The sequence below is a fragment of the Ictalurus furcatus genome, chromosome 2 (genome assembly GCF_023375685.1).
Source record: "Ictalurus furcatus strain D&B chromosome 2, Billie_1.0, whole genome shotgun sequence".
Taxonomy (NCBI): domain Eukaryota; kingdom Metazoa; phylum Chordata; class Actinopteri; order Siluriformes; family Ictaluridae; genus Ictalurus; species Ictalurus furcatus.
Window position 1 is genome coordinate 19,456,875 of NC_071256.1, and position 17,544 is coordinate 19,474,418.

Genomic DNA, 17,544 nt, shown 5'->3' on the forward strand with positions numbered 1-17,544 from the left:
TGCCAGGTGTGTTGATTAAAGCTGGAGCACATCCTGTAAACCTTTTGCAGCAAACCTTTTGGTTTTTTATCTATTTATTTTTTTTATACAAGAATTTTTTCCCCTACAGCTTTTCTGAGTAGGGGGTTGGGGGGGGGGGGGAATCAAACCCGGCACATGCTTAGTTTAGGTAACACGGGCAATTGTGGAGGAAATGAATTTTCCATGGTGAGCTTGTCTAATAAAGTGAGGTTGATTGAAATTGACTGGGCTGTAAGAGCACCGGCAGAAACGTTCTTTATCAATATCCAGAGAGAACTCTATCAGTAATATCTTCCTCTGCTGAATTCTGACAAACCTTTATGCTAGCGTGCGTGCTTGAATAGTGCTTTCAGCATTTCTCCTGTGATGTGTGATTTATTTATTTATTTATTTCCTCTGTTGTCTGTGTTTGAAAGCTGAAATGCGGAGAAGCTGAAATGTTAATCTGGGAGGGTTAACCACCACCTGCTGCGCTAAACTGACGAAAAACTCAAAACTCAACAGAAGCATGAATCACACAACGCCTGTTTATTATTTTGTTTATATCTATAAAAGCACTCAGAGACGGTCTGACTTGTCAGATAGTCAGATCTCAGGGATTAGGCGCATGGCTGATCAGGTCATTCAAGGCAGCAGGCTTTTAATTTTGTGCTTGCTTGTGTACAAAAAAAAAATGCTGTATAGCTCTGGTATGACGTTAAAAACATTAAAACGTTAAAAAGCAGCTCAGCTCCAACAGCACTGTGGATAAAACATCATCCCTTATAAATATCCAGGACTCTCAGTTATCAGTCTTTAAGCGTAAGAAGGAACCTTTAACGTTGAACTCGACTCTGAAATACATTAAATATGTTTATACTGAAATATCTGTCACATGTTTAGCAATTCTGGTCAAAATTTCTTGGTTGGTGCTGTATTTCTGAAAAATTATTCCTGTGAGAAGTTTTGCTCATGAAGTTTTCAGTGATGTTCAACCTCATACTAATGAGAAATCCAGTGTAGATGCTGTGCAGACGTTGGCGCAAACACTGAACTCAAAGTCCCATGATGCAATGCAGCTATAGATGCTAAGTTGTGGCTCAGCTAGTTAGTGATCTACTAGATGAAGAGCGGTGACGATGACGTTGACGGTTGATGACATCAGTGTGAAAGTTGAAGCTTTGGAAACTGATCTGTTTGAGCAGAGTATACAGGTGAGATGGTGAGAGACGCTGGATGGACTACAGCACTAAAGCGCCGCGGCATCGCTCTCTGTAAATGAAGAGATGTAGAGATGAAGCAAAGGCTAAATCCCACTGCACTGCTGTGAGTAAGGCATTGTGGGTAATGTTGGAAACCATTCACCAAGGTGAAAAAAAAGCAACCTGTCAATAAAAGTTTAAATGAAAATTTAAGCTAAAAAACAAAAAAATAAACTTATGAAGATTAACATGAACTTGTTAAGACATATTAGTTAACTACTATTAAAAGTTATGACTGAAATGTTAAACTAAGCAACTTGGTGTTAAAATAAATAGTCGTATTTTCTCAGGAGGAGGGGTTATGTAAGAGGTCAGTTTGTGATGTTACAACTTGATCCCATCACATTTAGTATGCAAATTAATTCATAAATTACATCTAATGACATGAGAACCTTTTAGCTGGCGATCCTGCATGCTATGCTAGCTTATGCTAGTACCTAACTTGCCTAATGTTAATGATGAATAAAAGTGTTGTTGCTACGGTGACATAATACATTGAAAAGTTTTGCTTTTGTTTAATAAATTGTGATGTAAATTGTTATAAAAATCCCAAATGCTAGCTATGTAATTAATATTACTGTTTCTAATATTTACAGGGTGTTGATTTGCATAATTGATCAGATTTGCATGCTCATGCATATTCATAGATCTTATCTTTTTTTGATTGTTTCTTAGACTTTATAAACCAATGAAACAAGCGATTATTATTGCTATTTTTGGAATGTTTAAAATAACACGTACTTTAGAGGTAATTTACAGATCAATCACTTTTGCTCCTCAGAGAAAGCGAGAAAGTGGCGTGAAGTAGTTTTGCACCTCACGCAGCCTTGATCATGCAAAACCAGTGTGACTCAGTATAAATTCTGTGTCGACTCAACTCGAGCATGAATAAGCGCTGACATTTCCGCATCTGTGCCGAGAGTTGCTCTTTTTCTTCCCTTCTGTTATCACATCGTCAGCGGAGGTCTGGAGAGGAGAAGCGAGGCGAGGCAAGGAGAGACGAGATCACACTCGTGTCCGATGTCCCTCTGTGTGTTCCGGGCAGCAGTGCGACTCGGATCTCTCTCCCCGTGGGCTCGGCTAAAGCTCAGCAGGCCCCATTATCCTCTTTTTCTCCTCTTATTTATCTGACACCATCATTAGTGGTGGCTTAATGATGGGGAACAGGCGCAGCTTCTCATCGGAACGCTCATCACTCCCTCAACACTGATGGGCTTCTGTAATTAACACTGTGGAATTAGACGAGCACAGCCCCTGGAGTTCAAAAGCTGGAGCCTTACACACATTACATGTGTGTGATGTTCAATTTAGGCCTAGTTAGCACTAAAAAGATTGGAGCTGAATTTTTTTGTGCTACAATGCAACAATCCATTCACTTCATGTTAATAATAACTGGATGCACATTGAATTTTATGCAGATGGGCTACAGCAGCGGAAGACAACATAGGGTTCCACTCTATAGAGCAAGAAGCTGAAGCTACAGCGGCCCACTGAAACCAGACGGCTGATGATTGGAGAAACATTATCTGGACTTTTTCCAATGCTTTTTTGAACAACAATGCTGCCACAAGATACTATAGATACTACAGTATATAGATACTATAGTATACTGTATACAGTAGTTACACCGTGGTTTTGATGCGGGGTTGGGTTACTATAAACTAACTGTTTCAAATAATTGCTCTTAATATATATTTTTTTGAACTCATCCTTAAACCACTCAGCTCTCGACTCATATTTCCGAGTTTTACAGAAGGACAGCGACAGCGATTTTTATATTCTGCTCCAAAACGAACTCACTGTGGGATCTGCCGTCTCATTGCGTCATTTTAGGTTGCATCAAGTCTCTCAGGTTTCCACGTTCTCACTCTGATAAGTAAGGAATAACACGCTGTGTGTTGTGCAGTTATAGCAAAATAATCAGTGATAGGCTGGTGTAATGGTGTGATGCTGAAGATTATTTTCCAATAATAACAGCATGTCTGCATGTGATTTGTTCCACTTACACCACATCAATTCTCCAATGATTACAATTTTTTAAAAACACAACGATACATAACACTTTTTATCCATTTATAGTAACATTTGATATTGTGGGACACAAAGCATCGTTACCAGGAAACCGCAAAAAAAAAAAAAAACATGTCCCTGTGAATAAGCTATAGAAACAATAATGTGTGATAATTAGAACGAGCACATAAATATAAGGCTGCACTACTGTCAGAGCTGCTGTTATAGAAAATTAATCAACACCTTCTGACAAATCAGAATCCAGAATTCAACAGTGTTTACTTATGATCATTATTAGATCAGCATATCAGGTTCAGTGCCAGGACAACATGCTGGCTACATCTTTAAGGGTTCTTTGGTTATTCCTCTGTGGGAACCCTTAAAAGTACGGGTTGCAAGTTTGGAAGTTATTTTAGAACCCTCTAAGAGTGTACCTAGTTCCAAGTGCTAAAAAGTAAACTCCTGACAGCTTCTAGGTATTAAAAAGAAAATATTGAGCACTAATTTGGAGTTTGACCCGCACACTTTTCAACAGTTCTTTAAGGGTTTCTCTGGGACAAAAAACTTCTTCCAAACCAAATCTTTCACCCCTTCTTCCTGATTTCACTTCACACTGGTAATTAGCCGCATTAATGTCCGATTGAAGTGGATTTCACATCTGCGCTGGGAGCAAATGTACCAACTCAACAGACGATCATCACCATTATCACCGAGACACTGCTTTGTAGATTAAATACGGTGCAATTATTCAAAGGTTTGTCGTTTTTTCTTGGTTTCTTTGTTTTTCATTTTGTGTGGTGGAAGTTCTTCTCACTGCAGCTCTCTCACTTCTGAAATTCAGACGCTAATGACAGCATTAATCCAGAAAAAAAACCCCAGAAGAAACACTTCCGCCTATACAAGTGAATTCTCCACTGCTTCATTTGGAGAAGAAGAAAAATGCCCGGCGGTCCAGACTTCTGCTCTTTTCCGCTCGCTTATTTTTAGACGTTTATGCACCATTGGTCAACTGCCTGCTTCTGGCTGTAGAAGAATCCACTTCCATCTACAAGCGCATAAATGTGTATGTTCTTTATTTATCACACTTCAGAAGCTGTGAATATCCTGCAGGTCGGAGTGAATATTTCCTGACCCGCAGCCTGCACCTCGGCACTCGGAAATAAACATGAAGGATAACCTCGCTGGCCTTGAGCACGGAGGCCATTTTCATATTTTCACAGGCAGAAAAAAATCTGAGAAATAATCTTGACTTGACACGTTCCAGCTGCTCATTTCAAGCTATTATTTTACGCTTTGTACTTCTCTGATAATAAATTCATGCAGTGACACTTTAAATATAAAGCACTTTCTCATTTATTGTAAAAATTCACGTCAGTGCAGTTAAGCACTGAGAAACAAGTTTACATACAGTGGAAAAGGTCATTTTGCGTGACTGATTACTCAACCTGCTCCTTGAAAATGTCAGGGTTAAGAACCGGGACTAAGAGAAACAAAGGTCACGAACTTATCCACTAAACAGGTCAGGTAATGTATTATAACTATGAACACCGGACTCTCTTGTGGTTCTTTTTTCTTATTTTCTCATCAAACTGCTTTTAGTTTTAGCCTGTAAATCACTCTCAAATTTAGCAAACTAAAGATGATTCACAAGGGGGCGCTCTTACACAAACAGCTTATTTGTTGCTATACAGTGTTGTTGGAAAGGAGGAATCTGGCATGAACTAAGAGCAGAGGGATCAGACAAACACGCATGTTTGTATATGTGGACGTCTATAATAAAATACCTGAAACCCGTGTATGATGTACACATATGATGATAGGAATTTCGGTTACTATGTAACGCATTAGGAGGGGTTTTGATTATGATGTAACGCAATAGGAGGAGTTTCGGTTATGATGTAACACATTAGGAGGGGTTTTGGTTATGTTATAACGCATTAGGAGGGGTTTCGGTTATGATGTAACACATTAGGAGGGGTTTCGGTTATGATGTAACATCAGGAGGGGTTTCGGTTATGATGTAAAGCATTAGGAGGGGTTTCAGTTATGATGTAATGCATTAGGAGGGGTTTCGGTTACGATGTAACACATTAGGAGGGGTTTCGGTTACGATGTAATGCATTAGGAGGGGTTTCGGTTACGATGTAACGCATTAGGAGGGGTTTCGGTTACAATGTAACGCATTAGGAGGGGTTTCAGTTACAATGTAACGTATTAGGAGGAGTTTTGGTTATGATGTATGAAATATGAGATTAATCACAGAAAGTGTGCGATTGATTGTAGATGAAATTAGGTGAGTATTAGAGGAGTTTTGTTTATGACATCATGTACTGGTGTACATGATGTCATAAAGGTTTTATGGAGATGATCCCTACTGGCATATTATTTACATTTAATTAAATCATTATATTATAATAGCATAAACAGTGACAAAAGGTTAGACAGTTATTGTAATGAAAATTCAATATCAGCACAGCTTAAAATGCAGACATGCTCATTTTTATATGCCTAGGCTGTGTATGTGTGTGTGTGTGTCTGTGTGTGTGTGTGTGTATGTGTGCGTGTGTGTGTCAGGGCTTTTAGCCCCTCGTGACAGGGAGGAGGTGCAGTTGTCGAGGTGTGAGATGAGATGCTGTGCCCACCACTTCAGCTGCAGGGGTGATGACACTTGGCGCTGAATAATTGCCCGCGGCTCAGCTGTGCCAGCTCCCGCAAACTTTCCTTAATTAGGACCAGTGCCAGGCATGACAGGCACGTGGGAGCAGGAGATAGAGAGGCTAAGGAGAGGAAGACCAAATATATTTTCACAATTAGACTCCTGGATGGAGGATTCAGCTTTTGGAGAAAAAAAAAGAAGCAAAAACGCGTGCCATTTTAGAAGTACAAATTAGAGCTGTTTTGTGGAGGGGTGGAGCAGGTCACTGCTCTCAGAGTGAGGTTTTCACGCTACGATCCCACACTACATGTATGTCTGTAGGAAAGGTCATCATGGAATATGGAACAGCTACAAACACTAACCACGCCCACTTGTCCTTATATTAAAGAGACATCATTTGCCAAAAATATTAAAATGTCAATCCCGCTCGAAAACAAGCAGTCAATGAGCCGAGACAAATCACACACTCTGTGCAAAAAAGACATCACTTGTACATAAGCAACTTCATAACAAGGCAGAATAAGGCTTATTTAATATATTCATATGCAAATATGCAAACGAATTATATTATCATCTGTAAATGTAACATAAATGTTAAGCCACGCCTCCAACCTGATACCTTTACCCTACGTTCACAATAGCATGTCTCTTGCATCACTTGTAATCTCTTGCGGCCATGTAGCATGACGCTTGTGGGCGTGGCCTATCCAGCATGTTTAAGAAATGCTAATAGCGATATATTGCTTCTAAAGCGAACTAATTAAACACAAATTGAATCATGCATTAGTGTAAAAAGTGTTTGTTTTACATATTACGCGTTCGGCTTTGTTCTCAGATTAGATTCACAAAGCGTGCTGGCTACGTACATTCACTAGTTCCTTCCAAGCTTTATATTTTTTTCTAATGTCTCTATACACATGTTCTATGACAGGATAAAATGAAACCACAAGATTTGTCTGAGGAATCTTTCGAGACGATCATTTGGATTTGGATTTGTCGCTTTATAGCATCATCACAGCTAGAACTGAGGAAATCTCAGCACGGTGTCGAACACGGACGTAGAAAAGAAATGATCGCCGCTTGTTAGCGTGAATGCAGGATGAGTCTGACACTAAACTGTGCTGAAGAAAAAGCTTCTAGATGAACCCGAGACTGTTTTACACTCTTCTCTCCATGTTTACAGATAGCAGCGTGTCAGAAACCACATCATAAATAAAGTGCATTTGTAAGTTTTGGCTTATTTTTTTTGTGGCTGAATTATCATTTTAACCATTTACTTTTTAACTGCCTAATAAATTAGGAATCATCTGGCAGTGCTAATGTTTTAGAGAAACTGAATTTCTCATATTAATTGCATTGCTCGTGAAAGCAACACCATCTGGGAGCTGTTTGCGCAGAATTTATTTCTTCAGCGTATCTATTAATTCTAGAGTTAATGTTTCATTATAAATGCTCACACATGAACGATTATTTACATCTTAAAGCTCAGACTGTACATTTCTCTCATCCGTTTGCCCGAGATTACACTAACACCATCTACACTTTATTTATTTATTTATATTTTTAATTTAAACAGACAAGTCATTAGGACCAGATTCTTAATTATGCTGGCGGCTCAGGGGGAAAAAAAAGGAAAAGGGAAAAATATGAAAAAAAAAATTACTATAAAGGAGACAAAAATAAACTACAACAAACACAATAATAAAATCACCACAACACAGTAGAGACTTATAGTGATAAATGAATAAGTACACATACTAATCCCCAGCACACCAGAAAATAATGAAGCGTTCACCTTAACGACCAGATGAATGGGCATTAATAATGCTAATCATTAAGTATTTGACATCCTGTTAACTCGTTCTGTTAATTAATAATAATGTCACTTGCACTGTTAATTAAGATCAATTATGCACTACAGCATAAGTTCAGGTTCAGCACAAGTTCAGGTAAGCTTGTCATGTTACTGAGAAACCACCCAAATAGTAAACTTCTCTGTCCTGAAGATTAAAGCTTTATAGCTTTAAGCTCCTTCCGTAACATGGAAATATTCTAGTGATATGGCCTGCCCAAAGTTTCATGCTACTGTAAATCCCAAAAGTTCTTTTATAGCAAGCAAGTCATGCCGTGCGCTATTTTCTTTGTTTATTTATTTATTTATTTAACAAATTAATTTATTTATATTTGTATAATTTTGAGGTCTGGAACATGGCTGTGAAAAATAAAAGCTTTCTCTCTCTGTTCTGAAGAGTAAGGAGAGTGTTTCGAACATATTTTCAGATACACATTAGTCAATATTAATTTTTTTGACTTTTTCACCACCATCCTTTCTGGAGAATAATAAAGACTTTGTTAGTAATAAGTAGAGGTCAACCGATTGATCGGTTTTGCTGATTAATCGGCACTGATAACTGATTGCTGGAACTATTGTTTATCTGCACAAATCCACACAGATAATTTTCCCCGACTGCGTCCATTGCCAGAGTGGCTGAGAAGGGTCTGCTGTCATTATACAGTATGATAGCGGCCTCTAGAGGCAAAATAAAAACTATCTCTGACAAATTTTGTTGTGTTATTTGAAGTGTTTTTTGATTAATTTTGGATGTCTCTATTTTTATTTGTTATTTGGAGCGTTACTTTTTGGTTCAGATTGGATCTATATCTTTTATTTACTTTAATATTTTTAAATATTTATTAATATTTATTTAATTTCATTCATTCAAGTACAGTAGCCTACATTTTATGGTGCAGTCAGTACTGTTTATTTTTGTAATAAAGTTCAGCAATATTTTCATTCAGTATCAATTTTAAAAACTATTGTTTGATTCATCGGTTATCGGCAGGTACTGCCCAACTTAGTTATCTTATCGGTAAAATCCACTATCGGCCAACGTCTAGTAATATATAAAGCTACTTTTATTTTGGACTACAATATTAAAGCAATTCCGAAGAGATGGACAGAGAAAATTTAAATTAACAATAAAACAAAACTATGGGAAAAAAGGAGAAAAATATATTATATAATGCATGTGTATAATTGCCCATAAATAATTTAAATGCAACTTACAACAAAACAGGAATGAGAATACGAGAATACTTTTTACTCACGCATCTTTATCACACAACGATAAAACACCATGTTTGTAAAGGACACGACCACTTCCATTTCTAACACTGTCTTGTTTCCTGAGTGATGAAATTGAGATGAGCAACCCCCGCAAGTGGTGTTCATTAGGCTTTAACGGTTTCATTTAATAATAAAATAATATGATAATTGTGTGCTGCTATGTGTGTGACTCTAAATGAGGTCTTTAGATTTCCCTTTTTAGCATTATAAGGCTTAACTTAACATTACAAAGCACAGTCATCATCAACATCAGGGTGGGCGATATCCTGTCACAATACTTGAAAGCATTTCAACAGTATGCAATATGTGTCATGCAAACATTTACATTTTAGAGTCTGAAAAATAAGAGTCTGTAATAAAAATATTAATGATACAAAGCTCATGATATCTCAGAAATGAATATTATGACATAACTGATCACAATATGGATATTGTATTGTCATATTTCCCAGCCTTACATCATCATCATCATAATCATCATCATCATCACGGCATGAGTTAAAGTATTAAAATACTGTTTGCTTATTTATCTATAGTACTGTATCAGACTTCCTGACGCAGCCGAATATCAGCTTCCACTTTTTCAACAAATCCTGTCTCTCCACTCATCTGAACACCAGTCCTGACCCCGCCCTTGACCCTCACCTGCGCTGAGTAGCCTCCTCAAAGCCCTGAGTTCCACTGTTCATGGCCCAGCATCAGCAGCATACCTCATTAGTACTCTGACAGACCAACGCCTCTAAGGCCCTGAACCCGACACACTGTCTTCATCTGACATTTTCCATTCTGTGTCATGTGGCGGAGTAAATAAGCAGTTAGCCTGTGCATTACAAGTAATTTTGCTATATGGGGAGTAAAAGTGGCTAGCTAGTGCGCTGTGATAACAATGAGGCGATGAACAAAGTGCAGACAGCCTCATTTATCCGCTGGAGCTCCATTGTGTTGAGTCTATAGAGAGGTGGAAATGTACCGGCTCTTCTGTTTCCCCGACAACAAGCCATGAACTTGACTTGACATCAGTGAGTGCGCTTATTTTTTTCCTGCCTTCTGTTTTCTTTCTTTCTTTCTTTATTTCTTTATATCTGTGTGCTGACTCTGCAGTGCTGCTAAAACCCCGGTATACAGCGCTCCAAACACTTCATATTTCATTTTTGAGAAAAAAAAAAAATTATACATGCACTATTTTTAATAGTTTTTTAATAAACAGTTATTTAGGAGAGGTGTGTTTCTCCTTTTGATTCAGTGCAATACATGATGTGAGAGTGACAGGCCACGCCTACTTCACTAAGTATGATAGGCACACAGGTCTCCTTCACTAAAACTAAGACAGTGGCCACGCCTCCTTCACTGAGACTAAGACACAGAGGCCACACCTCCTTCAATGAGACTGTAGAAAGTATGATGGAAAGACAGGCCACACCTCCTTCACTGAGACTGGGACACCAAGGCCACACCTTTTTCACTGGGACTAAGGCACACAGGCAATGCTGCCTTCATTGGCACTGAGACACACAGGCCACACCTTCACTGGGACTGAGACACACACAGGCCACACCTTCACTGGGACTGAGACACACAGGCCACACCTTCACTGGAACTGAGACACACACAGGCCAAACCTTCACTGGAACTGAGACACACACAGGCCAAACCTTCACTGGGACTGAGACTCACAGGCATGTTAATAAAACAGTAAGAAAGAAACTGTACAGTGCTGAGACTTGTGAAAGATTCAGAGTGCTAAAATAAATCCTAAATTCCAATTAAACCCTGATTAAAACTTTTAAGTCAAATGAGATCCTTGTCTCTCCTCAATCTCACATTCTGTTCGATTTTATAATAATAAACATGTACATACTTTGCGCTTTAAGTGCTTTATAATTCCTGTAAATCTCCAGACCGACACGGTACCCGTTAAAATCTGAGACAACAGAGTCGTTTTCGCAGCGGAGAAAACCGAGGAAACCATGAAAAGACGAAGGGACGAGCTGTTTGGGATATATGACGAACATTTCAGCAGGAATGGATGTTAATAGTTGAACACAAAGAGACCTGGAGCGCTCTTAGCAAGAATCCATTATTGGTATGAACAATTACATTTGGGCAAATGCGGACTAATTAACGGCGTGCCGCTGGTGGAATGGGAATGAGAGGAGAACGAAGAGGCCCGGATGTGGAGCGTTTTGCCACAATTACACCATGCTGGCATTTTAATGCTGTTATTTTGCGGTCGTCCTTGATCCTGTGCCCTCTCTCTGAAATGACGTTATGGGCAGTGCGTGCCAGCGACGGCGGGTTAATGCGACCCATCTGTTTGGACGAGCAGAAAGCAGGCTTTCGCTAATGGCCGGGCGCGCGCGCACACACACACACACACACACACCCTGTGTCCTGCCTTAATTGCCTCCGATAAAGAGCTGGTGTGTGTCAGGTGATCAGTGGTCCGGAAAATCAGCCTCGACTGTCAAAGTTAGCTCTGCGTTTTAGTTTCTAACACACTCTTGTCCACATCAGCAGCGTGACGCCTGGTTCACACACTCCGTTTGCAGAATGTATGCGGTGCGTATTGCAGTATGTATGCGGTGCAGAAGCAGCACGCACCATTGTGCTTTCACATAAGACGCGTTTTCAGTGCGCTACTGATCCGTGGCCGAACACATTCAGAAAAGGACATGAAGGTGGAGGGTGACAGGACTTTGAATGAAGTTTAGAGCAGCATAGTAAAGTAATACAATCTTTCATAGACGTATGCATGTTTAAACACAATAAATAATAAAGAACTTTTCATATTAAAAAGCACAATAAATATATATATATATATAGTTAATATAAGCAAGTAATTAATCAAGTGGCAAAACATTTAAACATTGTACTTCTCTTGTGTGAAAAGGTAGCATCACAAACATTTTAAATGAAATCTTACCATCCACACAAACAGCCGAGGAAAATACCTCCCTTGTCTTTACTTTCACATTTAAATCTTTATACAAGAAATCCTGCGGGTCATTCACAACGTTCTCCGACCACCAGCCTGTCACGTGATTGCCGCTTTTTAATTTCGACCGCAGTAGCTATTTGTGAAACTCCTGGTAAGTGTTTTTGGCTTTCTTTGGTTTATCCCGGGCTTAAAATAATACGATGACTGTGAAAAACAGTTGTATACTTTAATTATATGGATTTATAGTGAAATTACTACATTTTTGTAGTCAATCCGTGTACATTTTGACCACAAACTATACGCCATCACTTTAATTCAGCGCGTGCAGCTCAGCAAAAATAGACTTGTTGTGAAAACGATCGGTGCACTGCTGCTCCACACCGCTCCTGCAACGCACTGGCCATCCGCGTGCAGTGTGAATGCTCTAACCTGTTAACATGGGCACGAAAAAAAACCAAAAACGCATACACACTGCAAATGGAGTATGTGTGAACCTGGCCTAAGAGACATTCCAAGGTTCATAGTTTCACATGGCGTCACATTCTGATAGGAACGCCGACTTTGAGGGCAAACATGGCTTTCTTACGCTGCCTGCCAGTTAGTTGTACCAGATTTGTTTAGCCAAAATACCGGATAGCTGTGGTTCTATCTGATGCACTAACCGATGAGGAGACAGGCCTGGGTTGTGCTTTTACAGAATCCCATCCAAGAAAGAAAACACAGAGAGTAGGAGACTGTGGATTTGTGCTATTAGTGCCTCTGTCCCTGGGGAGGGCAAAGAATGGCAACCCATCAAAGCACACATGTCTTTGCAGCAAGCATTTCATCAACAGTATGCTCAAGTAAACACTGAGTATTTTAATTGTGGTATTGTTAGTAATTATATCTTTACATAATTGTTCCGACATCGTTCATTTTCGTGGAGTGACGCAACCAACTTCAGTGGCTTTGACACTAGTTAGCCGAACTGTTTCCTGAGTCAGGAAACGGTTAGCTAACACTAGCTAAATAATATGATATCTCATTAAGGGGAAGTTTCATTTTCAGTCTGAAGAGTTAACAGTTGTTGGAAGGGAGAGAGGGACTTACTAGTCGGCTGTGGCTCAGCTGGTAGAGCGGGTTGTCCACTAATTGTAGGGATGGCGGTTCGATTCCCGGCCCACGTGACTCCACATTCTGAAGTGTCCTTGGGCAAGTCACTGAACCCCAAGTTGCTCCCGATGGCAGCTCTGCTACCACTGGTGTGTGAGTGTGTGTGTGAATGGGTGAATGAGAACCAGTGTAAAGCGCTTTGGAACCACTAAGGTTAAAAAAAGGCGCTATATAAGTGCAGACCATTTAGTCTACAGGAATGATGTCACAAACATTATTAACATTACTTGTAACTTTCTAGCATATGTTGGACATAAACCCTCTGGTAAAGGTGCCAAATCTGATGACCCGTTGTCCCCGACTGGGTTCCATCCGTCTTCTCGTTCACACCAGCCACCAAGAAGAGAAAAAAGGAGAAAGACATGGAAAGGTATGAGCAGCACAGAAGAATGCAGAAAAAGAGGGTGGAGGAGAAAAAGCAGCAAGATGCAGTAGATGTCCTCCTAGAACTGTCATCAGTACCAGATGCTGAACCTGCGCCACCTGCTGAGGATGAACAACAGTGTGACAACAAACCATGCAAGGAAAAGATTGCAAGATTACAAAAGGAATGTAATGACCTCAGAGAGGAAAATCATAGGCTGAAGGACATTATTAAATCAGGAACATTTGATGAATTGGTTTTTCCCCACATATTCCAAGTTACAATTAGTTTTAATGTTTGTGATATTATTTCTGCTACAGAACCTTGTGTAAATCTCTGCTACAAACCTCTCTTCTTTCCAACAACAGTTATTAACTCTTATGAGGCTGAAAATTCAGTTGTTTGCAATGAACAAATCAACACAATGAATGCTTCAAGTGGTTTCCCCAAATTCAACTGAAAATGCAACTTATAATGACTTCAAATTTCAAAATAATTCAACCCCTTCATGGTATACATCTTTAGTACTTAGTAGAGCACCCTTTTGCTGTTATGACCTGCTGCAAATAAGATGCATAACTTCTGGCAGCATTCCTGAGGAATCTTAGCCCATTCCTCATGAGCAGTGGCCTCCAGTTCAGTATTCTTGGGTTTGCGTACTGCAACCACCTTCTTCAAATCCCACCAAAGATTTTCTGTGGGGTTCAAGTCAGGTGACTGTGATGGCCCTGTGGAATCTTCCAGGATTTCTTCTGCAACCAAGCCTTGGTGGAATTTGCGGTATGCTTGGGATAATTGTCCTGTTAGAAGGTCCCAAGCTTCAGCTTCCTCACAGATGGCATGACGTTTTCTCCTAGGATTTCCTGATACTTCAATGAATCAATCTTGCCTTCCACACGCTGCAGGTTTCCAGTGCCAGAGGATGCAAAGCAGCCCCAGAGCATCACCGAGCCACCACCATGCTTGACTGTGGACAGAGTGTTCTTTCTTCATTCTTCTTCCTCCAGACATACCACTGATCCATCGTGCCGAAAAGTTCCACCTTATTGTGCTCACTGAAACCTCAGTGCCTGTTGCCCCCAAGTCTTGTTGCAGGTCTTTTGCAGCCACTCAAAGGTTTTTCACAGCCTGCCTTCTCATCTGGTTGCAGCCATTGATAGCTTCCTTTTTCTGCCCCGTCCAGGTATTTCATCATTTTCTGCCCCTAGCCAGTTCATGTATTTCATGTGTTCCAGTTCAAGCACACCTGGTGCAACTAATGAAGCCCTTGATTAGTTGCAACAGGTGTGCTTGAGACAACACCTGTTTTGCATATTTGTGCTGTTGTGTGGGATTCTATTCAGTGGGTTGAATAATTTTAAACTGGAGAAATCATTATAAGTTGCATTTTCAGTTGAATTTGGGGAAAACACTTGAAGCATTCTTTGTGTTTCAAATGCGTTTCAACCATTTCAATAGCTTTTGTTTGATTTGTTCATTGCAAACAGCTGAAAGTCTGTCAATTTTGACAATAAACCTGATTTGCAATGGGGGTTGAATAATTTTGATTGCAACTGTATTTAGACAGGTCTTTCATAAATGTGCCTGTGTTATTGACTTCTTTGATATTTTCATTGAAAAGCCTAGAGGCCTAAGAGCAAGAGCACAGACATACTCAAAATACAAACATCACCATACCATGAAATATCTAATTGACAACACCACAAGAAACAGTTTCTTTTATATCAAAAGGATGGAGTAGCAGAACATCTGACAAACACTTGAGTGAAAGAAGTGGATTTTAGGATCACCTCAGCCCAGGTGATGTGATTCTAGCTGATAGAGGGTTTGATGTGGTAGATTCAGTTGGTCTGTACAATGCTGAACTTAAGATCCAAGCTTTTACAAAAAACAAAAAGCAACTGGGTCAATGTTAAGAGAGTTATTGGTGAGGCATACTTCAAAGGACAATTGGAATTCAAATGTGTGAAGCTGAGCATCCTAAAGTTCTTACACCTCTAGAAAAAATAGTCAATGTGTGCTGCGCACTGACAAATTTGGCTCCCTCAATTGTTCCTTTGGGTTAAACATGAGAAAAAAGTGTGTTACTGCACTATTTCCATCAATGAAATAATGACAATGATGAATTCGTACTTTTAATCATAAATAACTATATACATCTTTATAACCATACACATCTACATACAAAAACTATACACACTAACTAAACAATTTTCCTATTCCTGCCATACAAGTGCAGTCTCCAAATCGCACCAGTCCCTCCTTCTCTACAACAACCCAAGCTGTCAATTGTGGGTCATTTAAACAGTAGGAATGGTTTACCTAGCATTGAAAAAAAAGTTTTGATTAGATTTATGCCATTAGACATTGTGTTAAACTGACCAAAATATTACTGCCCTAGAATGCAGACTACAATGAACCTGAAACTAACCTTAGCTTATTAGCACTCAGCTTTGCTCTGTCAATGAAGAATTTCTTGTCCTTCATGTCCCAAACAGCAGCATTATTAACTCATCCAGAAGGAAAATACAGATAACTGTCTGTACTTTTGTACGATTTCATTCTGGCAGCAGTGTAAGGGGATGGATTCTCCACAAGATATATGTATACATCGCCAAAGTGGAGCTCTAGTGGGGACTTTGCTGTTTTCAGTGATTGAAATACTGCGGCTGGTGCTGTATATGGACTGCAAATGCCCCAAACTTGCAGTTTGTTCAAATACCTTTCCTTTTCTTCTTTTGAGAGGTGATCAAAATATTTGTGGCTTGAAACAAATGGAAAATTGACAGGCCTGTGCTGCAATTCCATGGAGCGTCCAGTGTTGGCTGCCACTTTGGAACGATGTTGTGCCTCCAGGTCTCCCGGTCAGTCACGTGACTGAAAACTGTGAATAGTGATACTGGTAACGCAGTTCGGGCTGACATCGTACTCATTTACTCGTAAAAACTCTCCAACACCAGGTAGGAATCCTAGGATACTTTGTCATGAGCAAGGCTAATTTATGCAGCTACCTAAATTTCTTAAATTGCAGTTTAAGTTTAGTAAAGCATTTGAAGTATGTGAGTATTTTTATAGCTATAGTATAGTTTATAGCTATACTATAGTAAACTGTTTTATAGTATTATAGTACTATAGTAAACTATTTTATAGTATAGCTGTGAGTATTTTTTTTTATATACTTTTATCACCTCTGCAAGCTTTTAATATGTAACTCTTCAGTTGTCTTTTTGCCCTCTATCTTTCTCTCTCGTTCTCTCTCATCAGATTCTTCTCTTCACTCAACCTGTTTTTTCCCCTCGTTACCCACCACTTGTCGCTGCCCCAAACGTTTAAGCCTCTTTCCAGCTTAAATTGGCTCTGCAATTAAACTCCACCTTTCCAAATGAAATGAGAGAGAGAGAGAGCATGGCAGCCTGAGCTCTCTACAAAAAGCTCCACCGAAATCGTGGCACTGGGTCATTACCAAAAAATGCAAACCAAAAACAAAAGAAAGAAAAAACGAAAGAAAGATAGAATAAAATAATCTTTGGCTGGTCATCCAGCATCTTCCACAGAACCCTGGAGTTTGGAGTCTGATTTATCTGAGCAGCTTGATCTAGAACACGATCATTTCCATTTACATTTATGGCATTTGCTAGTTGCCCTTATCCAGAGCAACTTACATTTATAAAATTTTTTATACAGCTGAGCAGTTGAAGACTAAGGGCCTTGCTCAAGGGCCCAGCAGTGGCAGCTTGGTGGTGCTGGGATGAGCTACCACTGCCCTTTCTGCCCTGTGTCATATTGCCAAATCAGACACCAGATTTTCCCTCAGAATGGATTCTTCTTCACTATAAATGCTCACTACACAGTGTACAGTCCCCTCCAAAAGTATAGGAATATCAAGGCTAAGTCTTTTATTTTCACTATACACTGAAACATTTGGTTTTGAAATTGAAAGATGAATATGAGACGATAGATCAAGAATTTCAGGTTTCATCTCCTCATAATTACCTCTAGATATGTTAAACAACTTAGAACATGGCACCTTTTGTA

At 39.5% G+C, this 17,544-nt stretch overlaps 1 pseudogene; it reads left to right on the forward strand.

The window, feature by feature from the left end:
- Positions 1–1,139: 1,139 nt before the first annotated feature.
- The window catches only part of LOC128617440 (uncharacterized), a 38,398-nt pseudogene continuing 21,993 nt past the window's right edge, over positions 1,140–17,544 (forward strand).